Source organism: Rattus norvegicus, chromosome 9 (assembly GCF_036323735.1).
Source record: "Rattus norvegicus strain BN/NHsdMcwi chromosome 9, GRCr8, whole genome shotgun sequence".
Classification (NCBI taxonomy): Eukaryota; Metazoa; Chordata; class Mammalia; order Rodentia; family Muridae; genus Rattus; species Rattus norvegicus.
This window is the reverse complement of record NC_086027.1, coordinates 3369157-3388384: the sequence shown is the minus strand read 5'-3', so window position 1 is coordinate 3388384 and position 19228 is coordinate 3369157. Positions and strand designations below refer to the sequence as shown.

The window sequence follows — 19228 nt, the reverse complement described above, 5'->3', positions numbered from 1 at the left end:
GCCCTGAGAAATTTGCTGGGACCAGACTCATGTAAGCAATGCCCAGTGCTCAACTGCTGTCTTCGGTGAGCACTGTAGGACTGCTTAAACAAGTGTGCTCCCCTTGGCTTAGAGACATCTAGGACTCACCTGGGGCCACACTGTCTACATGGGAAGAGAGCTGCCCTACTGGATGTCCAGCAACACGCCACACTCCTTCAGGGAAGCAAGCCTTCAAAGTAAAGTGGCTCCTGACTTCCTTCCTGTCCCATTGGATCCAATCGTCACAGGACTTGAGAGGGATGATGTCACAGGCCATAAAGTTTGTTACAGTGGAAGAAAACCAGGCACACAATGGCACTAAGTCAGCCAAATCGGAAGTAAGATCTTTCAAGAGACAGGCCATCATTTAGCTGTCATTCACAGATTCTTGAAGCTGGGTCTCCAGCCTCATCCTTGGAGAGACCCTACCCTAATGTTGTGGGGTTCCCCCACTTTCTGGGTTCTGCTTGCATCAACTCAAAGCAAGAATATTGCTTTGGTTTTGAGCTTCCCATATTTTTGGGGTGTATGTTTTGGTGTGGGAGAAAAGATACATTGTGTGTAGCTCCAGTCACCATAGTCAGTCCTCAGTTCCCTTTCTGAGTCCTCTCCGACTCACAGTGCTTCCCTTGCCCCATCTCTTCACAGCCTTAGCTGTGCTGCTGTCTCCTCCTTCCTTTCCTCCCTGCACACACTCCAGGGCCTGGCCTTTGTCTTTCTGACCTAGGTTGTCATGGGTCCCAGACGAGGGTTCCTCCCAGCACAATGGCTAGTGGTTTTCCACCTTGAGGAATTTTGCAAACTCTAGTGTCAGGCAGCATCCAGATGGGTCACATGAGGACATACGAAAACTCACCAGCTGGTTCCAGAAAGGCAAAGAGAACAGTCCCAGCTGCAGCCCCACGTGACATTTACAAGTCATTACACAGGGAATGGAACTACACCACTCTGTCCATAGCAAACTCCACTACTGACCTTAGGAAACCTTGAAAGAATCAGAATGTGCTAGGTTAGGGATCAGAAAGGCATCCAGCTAGAAAGAAGGTAGACCTCTGGACAGATAGCAGTAATCCACTTAACTTGACCCCAGCTTTCCCAAATTTATGTAAGGACACCTATTAACCCACTCAGGGAACCTTCTTGTAAAATTTGACCTATTTGACCAAGTGCTAGAGGTTAATGGGCTTAAATTTCCAATATTTATACATACTACCCTGTGTGAGTATCTGCATTAGTAACAGCTGGATTCTGGAGCTTTAAGTGCCAAGAACTTCACACCTCTAATGCCCTTCTTCCCATAAGACATGATTAAGGCTCAAACTTCCTAAAGTGACAATACCAAGCACCACTGTGGATTGAATACTAGCCACACGGTTAAATAAAGTACTTTAAATATTTTTTTTAAAAAAATCAATCCAAAAAATGATGATTGACTGCCCCCTGGAATCACATCCTCATGCACGTTTCTCAGGAGTTGCCAGGACACAGGAATAGCAGAGGCAGAAGTTGGTGCCTGAGGAGCACCGGCCAGGGCCCAGTAGCTGGCCGTTCTCACAGAAACCTTTGGTGTCATCAGCAGGCCCTTCTCACCCTGAAGCTGAGCCACAGAGAAGTAATATTGCCCAAGTCTTGACTAGCCACAGATGGGGAAGGTTCTCAGGGAACTGACGGCTCACTGCCCCTCTGTACCATGGGCTACACAGCACAGGGGTCTGGTCAAGTAGTGAGGGCCCCTGTGTGTTTAATGTGCTGGGGTTGGGATGGAGTGGGGTTCCTTGAGCCTCTTGCTTTGATGAGCATAATGGCTGTTATTGGTGGTCAACTTGACGACATCCAGAGTGAACTATAATCCAGACATGGAGGGTACATCTATGGGAGATTTTTTGCTTGGTTTGAAGTGGGTGAGTATACTTCTAGTCCAGACCTTTGAGGAAGAAACACATCTTTAATGCAGATCTTGAGATGGGAAAACCTTTAATCTGGGCCAAACCTTCTGCTGGAAGTCTACATAAAAGACAGAGACAGAGTAGGCTTCTGCTCTTTGGTTGCTTGCCCTCACCTTGCTAGCTTACCCATTCCTTCACTGGTATTGGAACCTCCTTCCTCAGGATTGCAGTGTATACTGAAGACCAGATATGATGAGACATCCAGCCTTGTGGACTAAGCAACAACTGGATTCTTGGACATTCTGTTCACAGCCAGCTGTTGTTGGATTAGCTGGACTGTAGCCTGTAAGTAATTCTGATAAATCATATATATGCAATATATACATATAATATATGCATATGATATACATGTATAATATATATGCACACACATATGATATAATACATGTGTATATTATAACACACATATAATATACATAAAATACATATATATGCATAGATAATTATATATAACAATATATACATATATAATGATATGTGTATTATACATATATGTATGCATATACATACATATATATGATAGATAGATAGATAGATAGATAGATAGATAGATAGATAGATAGAAAGATGATAGATGATAAAGACTCTCTCTATGATTCTGTTACTCTAGAGAACCATAACTCATACAGGAAGCCTCTGTTTAAAGGTGCTACTTACACACTGTACCACCGAGCACAAGCCAGTTCACCTGCTGAGACAGGGATCTGTTGCCATGTAGTATCAAAATGACAGTGTGGCTTTCTAAAGAAGTTCGAGCCTCTAGCATGCTGGCCCCAGCAGCGCCAAGGAAGAATTACAGGGCAGCTTTAGCCACTCTTGCTGTTTTTCTGAGCTGTCATTGAATTTCCATTTAAGATGTCTATGGCTGGCTAGGGTATAGCTCAGTTGATAAACTGCTCTGAAACCCAGGAACTCTAAAATCAGGTGTGCCTGAAATCCCAGGGGAAGAGGCAGGAAGGATCAGAAACTCAAGGCTACCCATGAGATCTTCCTGGTTTTATGAGACCCTGTTTCAAAACAAAACAACAAAACAAATCCTAAAAGTCACATGGTACTGGGTACTAAGTATGTAAACCTAGCCATTACTCTTGCGTGGACTTTCTGTTAGCCTGTTATCAGAATCCTTCTTTGCTAACACGACTCTTTAGGCATTTCTGTTTGTGCTTGTGTTTGTGTTTTCAGGGCAGTGTCTATTCAGCTACCATTATTACCCAGCAGTTGTGTTAAAGGCAGGGGGAGTGGTGGTCTTAACTGGGTGAAGCCAAGGGTGCAGTGGGCAGTGGGTCTCCGTCTCTACCTTCCTATCCTAGCTCCTGTGAGGACAGCTCCTGGGTCTGGGCCTCTTGGTGATTCCAGGAACTTCCTGGACACAATTCAGTTTCCCTGCTGTATGGGACAAAGAACACTGGTCTTGGGCCTAAATCTCCTGCTTCTGTGCCCAGCACCAATCACTAGCAACATTGGATTTTTACATTTAAGTCCAGTCAAAGTTAAAACAAAAACAAAAACAAAAACAAAAAACAAAAAACAAAAAAAAAAACAAAAAACAAAAACTAAAATCAAATTTTCATTTCTAGGCCACAGAGCCACATTTCAAGTGCTCAGTAGCCACAGAGCCAGCAGAAGACAAAACTGGGAAGTGGAATGTTCCATGGAATTGCAGACACAGTTAGGGACGTGTGCTGCTTCTGGGATCTGTCCCACATGCCTTGTGAAACCTCTGTCCTCACACACTGTGATCCCATTTCTTCTCAGGCCCTCACAGACCTCTCAGATCTTGCCCCAGGCCAAGCTCTTCTTTGTTATGAGAACCCAACATGAAAGCGCCGTGTCTTTGTCCTCTGGGCCTTGGCCCAGTGGCACAGAACATGAGTGTGGCTCGAGGGGTCCTCCTGTCTTCCCACTCGTTAACCTGGGCAAACCCAGCAGTGACTCTGTCCATTTGCACTGTGTGTGTCCCTCCAGCCTTGTCGTAGCCCTTCCAAGCAGGACCGAAGAGGGAGCCTCCTTGTCCTCGACCATCTCATTCCTCTTTCTGTCAGAAAGACCAGCAACAGCTGCAACATTTCTTATCTCAAAATCACACAAAGAACACACACCCCTGAGCTCAAGGATATCTGAGGCAGGGACACAATGGGCCTGACCCAGGCCAGAGAGGGCTCCAAGAAGCCCATCCTCAGTGAAAACCTAGAAACCCCTCACTTCTCCACCAGTCCTTACTCTTGGACTGCGTGTTCCCACGGGCTCTCAGAGCCTACTGTTGGCTGTGACCCATAGAACAGCCCGACTCCTTCTTCAGAAATATACTTTGAATCCTGAATCTCATCCCTTCAGACCCACCCATTACCCTCTTCCTTCTGCACAGGAAACTACTTTGGATAGCACCCAGCCTCCACGTCAGGCAACCCACTGCCTCCAGACCTCAGCTCCTCCAGTGTGGTGCTTGCTCACTGCTCAGCTCAGCCTGCTCTATAGCTGGCCTCTTGTTCTTCCAGGAAGAACAGTGGCTGCCAGGACTTTGGGCTTAACCTCACACTGCCTGCTGGGTTTGCCTCATAAAACCCTTGATTTCTCTCTTCTTTCCAGCTGCAATCAAATGCTGCTTAGCTGAGAGATGTTTCCTGTCCACCTGTCCCAAGTATCAATCCCACCTCCACTGCTCTACCCTGACACCCTTTCCTTACTCCACACCTACACCAAGGTTACCCCTCCTTTGCTGCCTCTTTCTCTTCTTAGCACACAAGCCAAGGCCTCTGTCATGCTGCACATTTACACATTACTGTGACACTCTCACTAGAATATTGATGCATAAAGAAGAAACATTTTCTATCTACTTGAACGTACTGAAATATCAGTGCCATACCTAGGGAGAGACCTTTGAGCTGGGAAGCTAAGGGTAAGCATCATTATCAGGAGGAGGGACAGAAGTAGTGCTCTTGTTTCTGGAAGATGCATATGCAAAGGCCCTGTGGTCACAACTGAATTCTGTGCTCATTGTGGCAGAGCACAGAGATGGGGAAGTATTAAGAGGTCAAGGGAAGCAGCAAGTAGGTCTTCCAGGCTTTGTGGGCAGTGGTAGGTGGCAATGGACAAAGGTAGATTATTAAGGTGGGTGGGTGAGTCAGTCGAAAGTTGAGAGCTCATTTTGAAAGTTCTGGAAAGTGGGAAGGGAGGGAGGGACACTAGAAACACCAAGGAACAATTCTGGAACATCCAAGGGAGACAAGGTGTAACTGGAAATTGGGATTCCCATGGCTAACAGGTCCTTTGTGCTGCGCACTCTGTTTCATGAGCAATCTCATATTAAAAAACAAAACAAAAGAAAACAAACAAACAAACAAAAAACAGAAAAAATGCCTGTGTAAGTATTAGATATTGTAGCCATCCTTATAGTACTACAGTTACATTTTCTGTCTAAAAGAATCTGTAATGAACTCAGATAACTAAGGTATGTGAGGTAGGATTCACATGAATATAAATATTCACAAAATGGCTGCACCTTGGGTAACCTGTATCTGAGAACAAATTTCTTGATTTGTGTCTTTGGTCTTCAAATTTCTATTCATTATGACATCTAAAACCTCCTTGAAGATAATACAAGCTTTATTCACAGAACAGACCTGGATTATCCGTGTAACTGAGGCTCACACGACCAGAATGTAGTCTTGCTTACAGATGTGAAGCACTGACTGTTTGACCATCTCCTGTGCTTTTTCAGATTTAAATAAAAATCATGGTTTAAAAGGATATTCATGGAATCTCTGGTGCTGGGCTGTGGCTCCTCCAAGGTCCTGTCCACCCTTAGGACGCCCGCAGCTCCATGTCACCCTCCAACTGCTGCCCACGTGACCCCCATCCCTGGCCCATGGCCAAGTGGCCTGCAGCTGAGCCGCTCAAGTTCCACGTGCCTTGAAAGCCACTCTGCTTAGCGACTTCCCTCTGGGTCCCCCTGTCTGGGGCGACTCGGCCCCTCAAGGGCCAGGAGACGCGGGAACCATGGCGGAGCCTGTGTCTTGGCCCCATAAGCAACATGGTGATGGGGATGACAGACAGAAGCCGCAGGGCTGTGACCTGGAGCCCAGAGAGCCACCCCTGGGGAGCAGGGCGATCCCTGCCTGGGTCAACTGGGCCTTGGGCAGTGGCAACAGGGTAGAGAGCGAGGGCAGCCCGCTGGGAGCCGACAGGTGCACAGCCAGCACAATGAAGACTTAGCAGTAGAATGCCTTCCAGTATTGGAGGAACCCTCTACCACCTATTGATCTGGCAGCTCTGGGAGATATGAGTGAAACTGCCTGACAGAAACCCTTGAGGACAAGAATGAAGGAGTTGAGATTGACATCGTGTCCTGACAGAAGGATCTGAAGGAATGGGATTCATTGAATTGGAAGAGACCTATGGAAAAGTTCTTTTCCATACTTGACATGATACTCTTTTCAAACCTGAAAATGAGGAAGAGTTTTTGGATAAATAACTAATTACTACTGAAGCTCCTAATGGAGAGTTGAAAAGGATATGGTACAGCTGCTCACAAAATACTTTGTGTATGCATTTTTAATGAAAAAAGGTTTGTTCATGCTCTTGACTTTGAAGATGCTTTCCTTAGAAAAGGAGGTTTTGGACACTCTTAGAGGAAGCACTCGAGTCTTCTGCACTTGTTCTGTCAAATGTTCCTTTGTACCAGAGAGTTTATTTGTGGTACGTGGAACGAATTCATTCACACAGCAGATGCTAATAAATTCTTTCTAGTTCTTCTTATTGTCTCCCTTTGGTTGAACAAATAGGAGACGAGTATGCAAAATTGGAAAGTGAGATTGTTTCTGAAAGCTAGCCTTGTTTTAAGAGTGTAAATTTAAACTAGCGAGAACTTCCGTTTGGGTAGCTTGTTTTAACTTTCACTATTTGCTGTTTATTAAAACAGTACAGGCAACGAGTACAGCCAAACGATGGATAAAGAGCAGTAGGAAGCAGATGCCTGCCTCTCCTCTTGCGAGATGAAATGAATGATCTGGTCAGTGTACTGATTTGGCGTGAGGACATTTTTTATACAGTGGATTACTTCAGACCTGTAGTTCTCAACACCTACAACACTTTAACCATCTCTGCTTGAGCCCTGGTCCTAGAGAACTCTCATTCAACTATTTGAAGGTGGCTTTGCACGGAGGTTTCTGTTTTATTTATTTGTTTATTTTTGCACCGATTGTATATTCCTGTATGTGCAGATGAGGCCAGAACCACTAGATGAGCAGCGTTTCCTGTTTACAGGACATCACTAGTGCAGGCTGCAGCAACACCTCTTCATTAGTTTTGTCTGTATCTTGTCATGCTGTTTGATTTGTCATTACTAAGTTATTGTGTTACAATTTTATTTTTTAATAAAGTCCATTGCTTATATTTGAGCTATGTATCCGTGACTAAGTTTTGCACTGGATGCAGACTTTCGGCTTTGTTACTGAATAATTTTGTTTACATTTCTGTATTTCGGACATTAAATCCAATCCAAAATCCAGAAAAGATAGTTGATGTCTATGAGAGGAAAACAGGAAATAATAAATAGTATCTACCTCAAGAAAAGAAAGGAGAAAAGGATATTCATTTTTAGAAGGTAAATGCTCTCTTTTTGTTATGAGGAGATACTAAAGCATTTTTTCAAAATTATTTTTTTCAATACTGAGAGTAACTTATGTATACTACTTGTTTATTTAAATAAAAGGAGCTATAATTACAGAGGGTACAGTGTAGCTTGGAGATAGAACTCTGGCCTGACATGTTCAAGGCACTGAGGTTTTATCACTGGATTCTCATCGCTCCTCCTGCTTTACACACTATTACTAACCTCACTCCCTCAGAGCATCCCAGGCTCACCCAGAGCCTCACATAGGAGGGCACAACATATGTGTATATGTACATCCTGCCCAACCAGTCAACCCCCTCACTGATTGACTCCTGGCCTCTTTCCCTGACAGAAAGCTACTCATTTCTCTGTCTACCAGCACAGACATTTCCACATTTCCCCCTCAGGGACTGCTAGTCTTCAGTGTGTCGCCTGCAGCCACTCTCCCCTGCTCTGCTTTTGTCATGGCCTTGGAATGATGTCCTGAGATCCTCAGCGGCTCCATTGTGCTCCAAAAGACAGCTGGAGAACTAGAAAAAGATGGGATTCTAGAATCAGGATTCCACATCGATAATACAGTCATGTGACCCCTGGTAAGTATCCAGTATTCATTGGTAGAATCTGGGCATCCTTGAACCTATGGTACCAGCTTCCTGTGAGATGTATCTAGAACAGGATATGCAAAGCACCCAGGAAAAGGGTGTGTGTGCATGAGTGTGTGCATATGTGTGTACATGTGTGTGTAAACGAACTTCAGGATCACTAACACTATTTGGTGTTGTAGCTGGATCTCAACACTGTGGTTGAGCCAAGGCCCTCCACCCTCTGTGCATTGTCCTGGAGTTTTTCTTTCTGTAGCTTACCTCCTTCCCCTGTTTCAACCTCTTGCAGAGGATTGTGAGTTTTCTCATTCTTGGCATCCTTCAGAGTCACACTGCTTTCATGAGCCCAGTCCCTGGCTCTCACCTGCACCTCGCAGGAGTCGGGTCCTACAGTCTCCAGTTAAGTAAGAAACAACTCATTTTCCTCACAGACTTTGTGGTTTTGGTTTACTTTTAAAGCTTGAGCATACAATTGAACTCAGCTGAGAGAACCCCATCACGGACAGTTCCTGGAGGAGCCTTAATGTGATCTGAGTGTATCTTATTATTTATCTATTTTACTTGGACATTCTTTCGTTTATCCCCTATTTTCAATCTCTTGTTCCCTTCCACCTGAACCTTTGTTCTTAAGATCTGCCCATATTGGGGGTTGGGGATTTAGCTCAGTGGTAGAACGCTTGCCTAGGAAGCGCAAGGCCCTGGGTTCGGTCCCCAGCTCTGAAAAAAAGAACCAAAAAAAAAAAAAAGATCTGCCCATATTGATAGCTGGACACATGAATAGTTTATTTCTTATGATAATTGAATAAAGCATTTTATTCATTTTATTTCTCTAGGACCTCACACAAGGGCATTAATATTGCTGCAAGTACTTTATTGTAGTGAAAAGTTCTGCAATGAAGCTGTTGGCTTAGATCTGAGTCTATTCTTTCCTTCATTCAGCATAGATTTACCAGATACCTATCTGTGCTAAATACGAGGATGGGAATAGGGTGTAATCAAAAATAATCAGCCTCCCATTGCTTTAGCAAGGGGAGAAAGGACACTATAAATATATAATGATCTATATAAAGCAAAGAAGAGAATAAGTCAAGATAGGAAGGCAGAGACTGGTGGGGTTTCTATTTAGATGGAGGGCTCAGCAGGAGACTCTCTGAGAATGGAGTAACATTTGAACAGAGATGAGATTAAGGGAGAGTAGCCATGTGGATATCTGGAATGGAATATTCTGGGTAGGAATCAGCTGAGCCCTGAGATGGGAAACGGAAGGCAGTTCTGGAAATGGCATTGAGGAGCTGAGAGAAGAAGGAGGGAAGGAGGAGGAAACAGGAAACAAGAGGGAGCCGGAGCCACTAGATGGGATTTTCTCTACCATGCAAAAACTTTGGGTTCTATTTTGAGTGGGAAGGATTTTAAAGAAAAGAACAAGATCTGACTCAGAGCTTTTACTATTGATATTTTAAAGATCCCGCTCACTAGCAGTCCAGTAGAGAGAAACTTCCAGAAAAACAAGGAGAAGAGGGAGTGGCCAGACAGGATGCAATGACAGTGGCCCTGCTGCAAATGGAAGAAGGAATATGTGTCCATGCAGAACTGCTAGAGGGGCTGGGGCCTCAGGCCAAACAAACATGAGGTGTCTGGAAAGGTTGGGAAGTAGCTGAATGTAGAGTGTAGGCCATGTGGGAAGACTCAAGCAAGAGACTCAGAAGCTTTCCAAGGGCTACAAGAAGGATGACATCAGTTGATGCTGATGGGCCCATCACGAAGGCAGAATACAAACAACTCCCTGGAGATATGCTGCTGTAAATGAGCTATAGAAAGAGAAGTTCAAAACAAGGACATTTTCTTTCCTTTATTTGTTCCTACGTCCCTCCCTCTCACCTTCCCTTTTTTCTCGAGTTGGATGACAACACTTGTTGATGTGAGTGATACTACAGAGTAGGAGAGATGGGCAGCACAGAGGCAACCTAGACTATTGCTCTTGAAGAGAGCAGACAGGCGAGGAAGCTGTATAGGGTGTGGAGGGCACAGCATACACTGAGGACTGCCTCTCTGACAGACAGGAACACATGCACTTTGTTTTCCTTTCACATTCTCAATTCAGTAAGAGGCGTGGCCAACTGAATGCAAGCAGGAAAAGAATGGATTACAGGAGAAAGGTTCAAAAGGAGAAGGGAGGGGAGCGGGGAGCTGGTCAGGGTAGGAAAGCCACCAAAGGCCTTGAAGAACAGCTTGTTCAGCTGTCAGGTGGAATGGAGTTGAGAGTGAGTGGGGACTGCTGACCCTGGAGTCTGTGCTTAGATGTCAGGGCACCGTGTTGGGTGACATATTCATAGAACTACAACATTAGTTTCTCCACCTCCTCCCAGTGCCTTAGACAGTCCACAGTTCTAGTCTGTGGATCCTACTCAGGCAGTACAGTGGTTGCCTGGGACACTGAAGTCCCGGGATCAATCCCTATAGTAAACCACGTGAACCTGGTACTGTGGAGTCTGCCTGCAGAGTAGTCACAGCTATGAAGTGGAAGTTTCTGGTTGTGTCATGTGATACAGACTCATGTGGTGTTTTGCTTAGGCAAGACCTGCAGGTGATGTTTGGAGAGAGTAAACACAGGACTCAACAGACAGTGATGGGGTGCTTGCATAGCTAGCCTTGCAATGTTTCGGTGGTCTTCAGTCTTCACTGATCTTCACTTCATGAGAGAGGCATGGCAGAGAGTTTCTCCTGGCACCCCGGCTGGTTCTGGTCACTCCCATGGTGGAGGACTGGCTGTTTCTGCTGGATCAAACCTCCACTGCTGATCTATATTTGATATCCTAACACTACTGAATTGGACTTCTGGTATCTTGACAACAAAGACTGGAATCAACCCCAAAGACCTACTTCTATTCTGGTCCACATCCCCTTCTCCGATTTACCATTTTTCTCCCCTACCTTTGGACAGTGGACTAGAAGGGGAGCGGGTCGAAGCATTTGAGGATTCTTATTAAAGTAGATTTTGAAAAGCCTAAGCCTACACAACTCACTGCAGGGACAGAGCTGCTGTGATTTCTTAGAGTGGCTTGCAGTCTGTAGTTCAGAGCCCAGCAATGGCTGTGTAGGGCTGGAGTCCCAGATTTTTGGGTTTTAGCTGATTCTAGACATAGTTGAGCCAATAGTCAAGAATGGCCATCATAGCCTTAAACCAGCATTCAGGAACTGGAAGCATGAGCATCTGAAGTTTGAGGTCAGAGCCAGTCTAAGGCTGACCTTATCTCAAAACACAACCATACTTAAAAATTTTTTTTTGCCAATCTTTGAGGCAAAATGGTGATTCCCTCTGTAGTTTGAATATATCTGAGCACTGAAGTTGATCCTCTGTCCCTAGGCCTGTTGGTCTCTCCTGTTCCCCCTTCTGTGAAATGTGTATTTATAATCTGTCCTAATTTGGGTCCCCTGAAAATTCTCAGATTCAGGCTAGTCTATAGGTCATTTATTCAGAAGCACAAGGGAGTGAGGACATCAGGAAAACAAAAGGGAGGCAGCCAGCTCTCCTAATTTGCATGCTGCTTAAATAGAACTTGTCTACAGTAACATGCATCTGGTAAGGATCCTAATCTCAGACCCATGCCTCCCTGCCCTGCCTGGTCCCACCCTAGCCCCCTGGTTGAGCCTCAGAAGGAAATGGCAAAACCTTCGGGGGTGGGGGGGAGTGTGAGGGTGGAGGGTGTGGGGGGAATCTGGGTGTTGATAATGTATACAGAAAATGTGCAACATGGCATTCTCCTCTGGATATTTATAGCCTAAAGACTTACCCTACAGAGACTCTTCCTACTGAAATTAACTAAGCCAGGGGCAAAATTCTTAAGAAAACTGGCTCAGCTCTTCCAGCAGCTACCACTCGCCAAGAGTTTCTTGGCTAAGGGTGAGACTTCATGGCTGCCTCCCTTCTCCATGATGGATTTGGTCTGCCTTGAGTGAGCCCAGGGCATGTGCAAATGTCAGAACCGCTGTGAATTCATATGAACTTGTGGGAAAAGTGGACCGTGCCACCAGAACCGTTGAGCCAGTTTCCAGTTTCCTAGGGAAGTCTCAAATTTCAGAACAGTAGGCCAGCTCCTTGCCAAACTACCTGATCTGGAACGCATAATCAGAGGACTTCACGTAGAGGACCAGGGTCATGTAGCATAAAAACCTAGAGTTCTCCATGCTAATGAGGTATCTAGATAGACCCTAAGTGTTTAGCCAATGAGCTTCCTTTCCTGGGCATCCCCTTCCCGCAGAAGGTATTTAATCCCTGGTTCACCCTGAGTAAGACGTGCGCATTTACATCCAGCATCGAATAAAGAAGTTTGGGCAACCCTTCATCAAGGGTCACCAAATTGGGGGGGGCCTTAGTTGTAAAGAACTGCGCCTAAATCTCCCAGTAAAGGCCTTGTCCCTTCCAGCCGCTCTGTACACGTACACTCACTCAGAACCAAAACTTATTCTGCCGATCCTGGGCTCAGCCATCCCCTTCCTTCGCGGCACAGGGGAAGCAGGAACCTTAAACCACCATTCCCAGATCCCTGCAGTCCCCAGAGGCATCTGGGTAACTCCTGAGAATGACAACATCTGTCTAAACGTTGCAGTTTCTCACCAGGAAAAATGCATGCCGGGACCCCTATTGTGGAGTGTTCTGCCTCCCCTGAGAAGTTGGCAGTGGCACTCAGGCAGCCCAGCGGCGTGGCAGACATGCAGTCGGCACGTTCGGCTTGTAGGTCCACTGCCCCTGGCGCTTGCAGCCTTTCTGTTTCCTCTTCCATGAGGACCCCTGCGCCTTGAGATATAGGGGTGTAGTACAGATGTTCAATTTAGGGCTGAGTGTTCGGCAGTCTCTTACTCTCTTCCTGTTGGCCAGTTGTGGGTCTTTGCATTAATTACTGCATATTGCAGATAGAAGTTTCTCTGCTGAGGATTGAGAGATACCAGACTGTGTGTATAAAGATAAGTCATTAGGAGCTGGTTTAATTCTATGTCCATTTAGAAGACTAATAGTAATGGATTCTCCCCTATGGCCTATGATCGATCTATCTATCCTCTATCTATCTATCTATCTATCTATCTATCTATCTATCTATCTATCTATCTATCTATCTATCTATGATCTATCTTTAGGTTCTTACCTCAACAATGGCACAAGTGGGGTTTCATCTTGTGGAGAGGGTCTGAAATCCAATCAGAAAAGTCGTTGGTTACTGTTGAGCCTATGGGCACACTTTACTGTGTCAGTCACTGTAGCTAGCTAGCATGGTTTACAGCTAAGGTTCACAATAACTTTTCTCCTCTAGTAGCATGTATAGGACCCTCCAGTATTTTGGAAGCTAAGCAGAAAGATGGTCCTTCTAGGTCAGTACCAGTTTAATATTTCCACATTTTGCGGCTCAAATACACGATGCCTTCAGCAATAAGTTCTTCCATCAAGTTCTGGAGGGGAGCCAATAGCATTATCAATAATCTGTACGTTGAGTCCAGTCCATGAGAACATAGGAAATACACTTGAGCTCAATGACAGAGGGAAGGACTTTCTTAATAGGACCTGATAGTGCAGGCATTTGAGCCAACAATTGACAAATAGGACCTCACAGAACTAGAGTTTCTGTACAACAAATGACATCATCATTTGAATAAAATAAATCTTCAGAATCAGAAAAAAATCGTCAGCAACTGTACATCAGACAGAAGATTGGTATCTAAAGTATGCAAAGAAATAAAACTAAACAATAAAATTAACAAGTCCGTTAAGATATGGGGCCTGGAATGAAACAAAGTTCTCAAAAGATAAAACATAAATGGGCAAGAAACTTTTTTTTTTTTAATGTTCAGTGCCAGCCTGGAGAGAATGCAGTTAAGGGCACTGTGTTCTTCCAGACAACTTGAATTCAATGCCCAGCAACCACATAGTGGCTCTCATCCATCTACACTAGTATCTAGTGCCCTCTTCTGGCATGCAGGTGTACATACTGATAGAGCACACATAAAATAAATAAAAGGAAAAGAAAAAGAGGAAAACGTCCAGCACCCTTAGCTATTAGGGAAATGCAAATTAAAGATTTCCTCTTATCTCAGTCAGAAAGGCTAAGATAAACAAATAAGTACACAAATACTTACCAATAATAAATAAACATTACGCAGGCTGCACCTGCGTCACTGGTGGGCTGTGTTACCACTGAGGATCCTGTGGATGGCCTTGGCTATTCAAGCTAGTTTTATGATCCAGTCTTCGGTGTATGCTGAAAGGAATCTGTATCTACTACTGAGATGCCTGCTCACTCACAATTTCTGCTCTATTCACAACATTCAGGAAATGGGAACAGACTAACTGTCCATCAGTGATGAATAAATAAGGACAGTGTGCTATATTTATACAATGGGGTATTATTTACCTATGAAGAAAGATGAAAATTGCCAGTATGTGGATCAAGCTGGAAACAATTGCTGAGCGAGGTATGCCGGACCCAGTGACATAAAGGTCACACACATCTCGTTTTGGATGCTAGCTTTGAATTTTCAGATGTGTGCATTTCTACCCCCATTGAGTCGCTATAATGACCGTAGAATCAGGAAATTAGTAAGGGGCCTCAAGGGAGGAGAGATAGACATCAGCAACAGATGAACAGGATTAATGTAGCAGGGAGGGTTAAACTGGGGTAGGGGTGGGAGGGAAGGGGAAAGGAGGGATAAGTAACTCTAAAAACCTTTAGGAAAAGTCAAGTGGTAACATGCTTATTACTGTAGAAGATTACACACACACACACACACACACACACACACACAGGCACGCACATGCAAGCATGCACGCTCACATATAAAACAGTTAAAATGCTGTTATACTGTAACAGGACAATAATGCCCACACTAGACACCAGAGTCTAACAAACACAAAGCCTAGAGTTAGGAATGGCTTTCCACTATCAGAGTCATTTGCCAGTGACGGGTTCTGCACATTGAAATTCTTAGTGTCTGCTTTTCAGAGCACTCACTCTGAGACAGACTTTTGGATAAAGAACTCTAACTAGGAGACAAGAGTCCCCTCTGTGAAATGAATCCTGCTTCGATGCTTATGAGATGACTGAAGAGGAGGATGGTCATAGCTGTGTAAGGTCTTCCAGTCTCAGTGAAACCAACATCTCACCAGATGGATACTTTTTATTGGTGAGGAAGGAAGCCTGTCCTGTGCATTTTAGGATCTTGCACCCTTGGTCTTTGTCTTTGTCCATTAGATGTGTAACTACACGGCACCTCTGGACATCTCTCAATGTTCCCTATGGGACAAACTCACCCATGAGAACCCTCTGGTCTGTATGCATGAACGAGTCATGTAGAGATTAATGAGTTTCAGAGTTATGGTCCAGGTACACAGTGTGTGGTAAAGGACAGGGTAGGATGATGCAGAGGCTCCTCCACCTTATTAACTTGCTGAGACCTCAGGTTTAACAAATTGATCTCCTCAACAGAGAATCCAGTGGAAAATTACTCAACTGTATTCTAGGAGCCCAAAGTCAGGATGTCCTAGATAACTTATCTTAGTCTTTGTTAAACTGTTGCTTGTGCAGGCCTCTCCCCCCAGCTAACTGCTCAGCTTAGTTTCTGTCAAATTACTTGCTTAACACAAAGCTCTCCTGTAGCTGTTGAGCAAGATGACAAGACCTATTCTTTGCTTTCAAAAATCCCATACTCTGGACCCTCAGTGCTACACTTTGGCCCTGAGTAACCGAGTGTTGTCCCATCTGGGTGGAATAAAAGACTTCTAATTAGCTATAGTGTGTCTGAGTGGTCACCTTTAGTGAGCCTCACATAAGGGTAAACCCAACTGCTTTCCAGGTCAGGATATGACTGAGATACCAAGGTTCCAAAATCAGTTACAACGTTCGTTTGTTGTGTGGCCTTATAAATATTATTTTCTCTCCGGGTTTATCCGAATGCTGTCCAATTTGCCAAGACTTCTATACCCAAGCATAGGTTTGGGGGCTTCCAGGGTCATCCTCATTTCTGGCTAGCTGTCTAGATATTTAAGTTCTCTCCAGACTCCCCTCTGTTTCCTAAGTGGCTTACAGGACTCAGGAGGATAACATTTATGAATACAGCTTAGTTTGGCAAAAGGAAATACATCTGATATTGGGAGAAAAAGGTATATAGGTAAGATCTTGGGACCAAGGATTCCAAACAGACAGCTCTGGGACTTGAAGAACACATCACCGCTGGCATCTGAACACAGCGCTGTATGTGAGGAGTACTGCCAACCATTGAAGCTCACCCAAGGTTCAGAGTCAAGTTTTTGTTTTCCTCATTATCCCAATAACTGAATAATTTCCGCTGCGGTTGAACTCATTCTCTGGCGGCCTCCAGTCCCCAGGTACTAGGATGCTAGAATATGGCTGAGACTCCCAACCCTCTAGTCTTTCTTGGCATCAGCCAGACCAAACTTGAGTCATTGCATTTACATAAACTATCAGGAAATCGCCATGAGTCATGTCATTAGCATGAACCATCAGGCATGGTCCAAGGGGCCCATCATGGATTGAACAACAATCCAGGAAATTCTAAAGATTGAGATGATGTTTTTCAAGACAGGGTTTCTTTACGGAACAATCCCTAGTGGTCCTGGACTCAATTTGTAGACTAAGCTGACCTCCAACTCACAGGCACCCCTTATACCTCTACCTCCCCAGTGTTGGGATTAAAGACATCCAACAACCATGCTTGGCACAAGAAAAGATATTCTCTCTCTCTCTCTCTCTCTCATTTTCTTCCCTCCCTCCCTCCTTCTCTCCCTTCCTTCCTTCCTTCTTCCTTCCTTTTAATGTTTATGAGTATTCTATTTGCATGTACCCCTACATTACAGAAGAGGGAATCAGATTCCAATATAGAAGGTTGTGAGACACCATGTGGCTGCTGGTAGTTGAGCTCAGGACCTCCGGAAGAGCAGAAGTGCTGTCAAATGCTGAGCCATCTCTCCAGGCCCAGGGAAGATATTCTAAGGAGAGACACTGGTGACCCTCTCTTTTGGTAATAAATGACTAACACAATTCTCTCTAAGGAACTGAATCCCTCAGGAAGCTCATGTTTGGAGAAGGGAAAGGCTAGAGTCTTGTACCAAAGAAAGAATTTGTCTCCTGGGAAGAGATTTCACACAGTTCTGGTAACTTCTCAGACCTCTTGATGGGACAAACTAGAACCTGGCAATGATATTTTGATGGCCAATACTGCTTAGCTGTGCCTGTCTCTTGCTCTCAATTTAAGCCTAAGCTTCATGTCAGCCCCAACTTGGCTTAGAGCTCCCTCTGCCTTGCTCTTTGTTCGTCTTCTCAATGTAATGATCTGGATAAGTCTTTTCTTCTGCTTTCCATTCACTGTTACTTGTCTCTCTAATTGACATGGGAAGGATGAGTGGCTGAGCCTATCTTGTCAGGGTTTCCAGAGACCAGGCTTCAGTACTGGAAACTTCACTGGCATCCTATCAGGAGCTAAGATCAGACTTCTCTTTGAGTAACTCTAATCCCCATCCCCAACCCTTTCACATGTGTGACTTCAATGGACATAAGGCTTTCTGATTATAAAGTGGAATTTGGAATATTTATCTTTCTGTCTTATTAGGACTGAAAGAGAAAATGCAGGTGAACTTTCTAATATAATGCTTAACAGATGTTGGCAGGTCATTCCTTTCTTCTCCTATTCACCTGAGTGGTCAGGCCACTTCGTTCCACACATGTATCTTTTGTTTGAGAAAAGGGTTGCGTAGGCTCTGAGGGTTATGCAACAATTAACATCTGTGACTTTTTCCTACACATAGCAGGATGCCATAGAGACAAGGACTGAGACCATCTTGACATTACATATGGATATAGAAGTGTAGATGAGACATAGAAGACCTGCTGTGTTGGGAAAGATGTTAGCCACATCCCTTTCTCAAGCCACACTGAGAAGCAGAACAATCTTCAGCTGGCCTATAATAAACTATGTCCTAAACAGGAAAGGAATCTACCTTAGAGTCACAAGCCCAGCCAGATATAGATTCACAGTTTAGATGCAATAGCTCTGTAGAGGAAGGAGGAAAAGATATTTTTTACTGTTGGTAAATGTGTGTGTGTGTGTGTGTGTGTGCGTGTGTATGTGTGTGTGTTTGTGTGTGTGTATGTGTGTGTGTTTGTGTGTGTATGTGTGTGTATGTGTGTGCATGTATGTGTGTGTATGTGTGTGTGTTTGTGTGTGTGTGTTTGTGTGTTTGTGTGTGTATGTGTGTGTATGTGTGTGCATGTATGTGTGTGTATGTGTGTGCATGTATGTGTGTATGTGTGTGTTTGTGTGTGTATGTGTGTGTGTTTGTGTGTGTGTATGTGTGTGTGTGTTCGTGTGTGTGTATGTGTGTGTTCGTGTGTGTGTATGTGTGTGTGTTTGTGTGTGTGTTCGTGTGTGTGTATGTGTGTGTGTTTGTGTGTGTGTGTTTGTGTGTGTATGTGTGTGTGTGTATGTGTATGTATGTGTGTTTGTGTGTGTGTTTGTGTGTGTATGTGTGTGTGTTTGTGTGTGTGTGTTTGTGTGTGTGTGTTCGTGTGTGTGTATGTGTGTGTGTTTGTGTGTGTGTGCTTGTGTGTGTATGTGTGTGTGTATGTGTGTGTATGTATGTATGTGTGTTTGTGTGTGTGTTTGTGTGTGTGTTTGTGTGTGTGTATGTGTGTGTATGTATGTGTGTGTGCTTGTGTGTGTGTTTGTGTGTGTGTGCTTGTGTGTGTGTGCTTGTGTGTGTGTTTGTGTGTGTGTTTGTGTGTGTGTGCTTGTGTGTGTGTTTGTGTGTGTATGTGTGTGTGTTTGTGTGTTTGTGTGTGTATGTGTGTGTGTGTAACTAGGAGGAAGAAGTAACGTCAGAAACTGGGCAAAACCTCTGCCTTCCAAGGCAGTTGGCACACACTGTTGTTTTTCACAATTCTGACCACAAAATAAGATTTCAGGTTTGTCTCCACAGAAGATTATTCCTCTATTTTTTTTAGATAAATGCCTAATGCCCACATTGTTATTAATCATAATGAGTACAT

General features: G+C 44.4%; 1 pseudogene; it reads left to right on the top strand.

Moving 5' to 3' along the window:
• The first annotated feature begins 5832 nt into the window (after positions 1 to 5832).
• C1h9orf40-ps1 (similar to human chromosome 9 open reading frame 40, pseudogene 1) lies at positions 5833 to 7361 on the top strand (annotated as a pseudogene).
• Positions 7362 to 19228: the final 11867 nt, after the last annotated feature.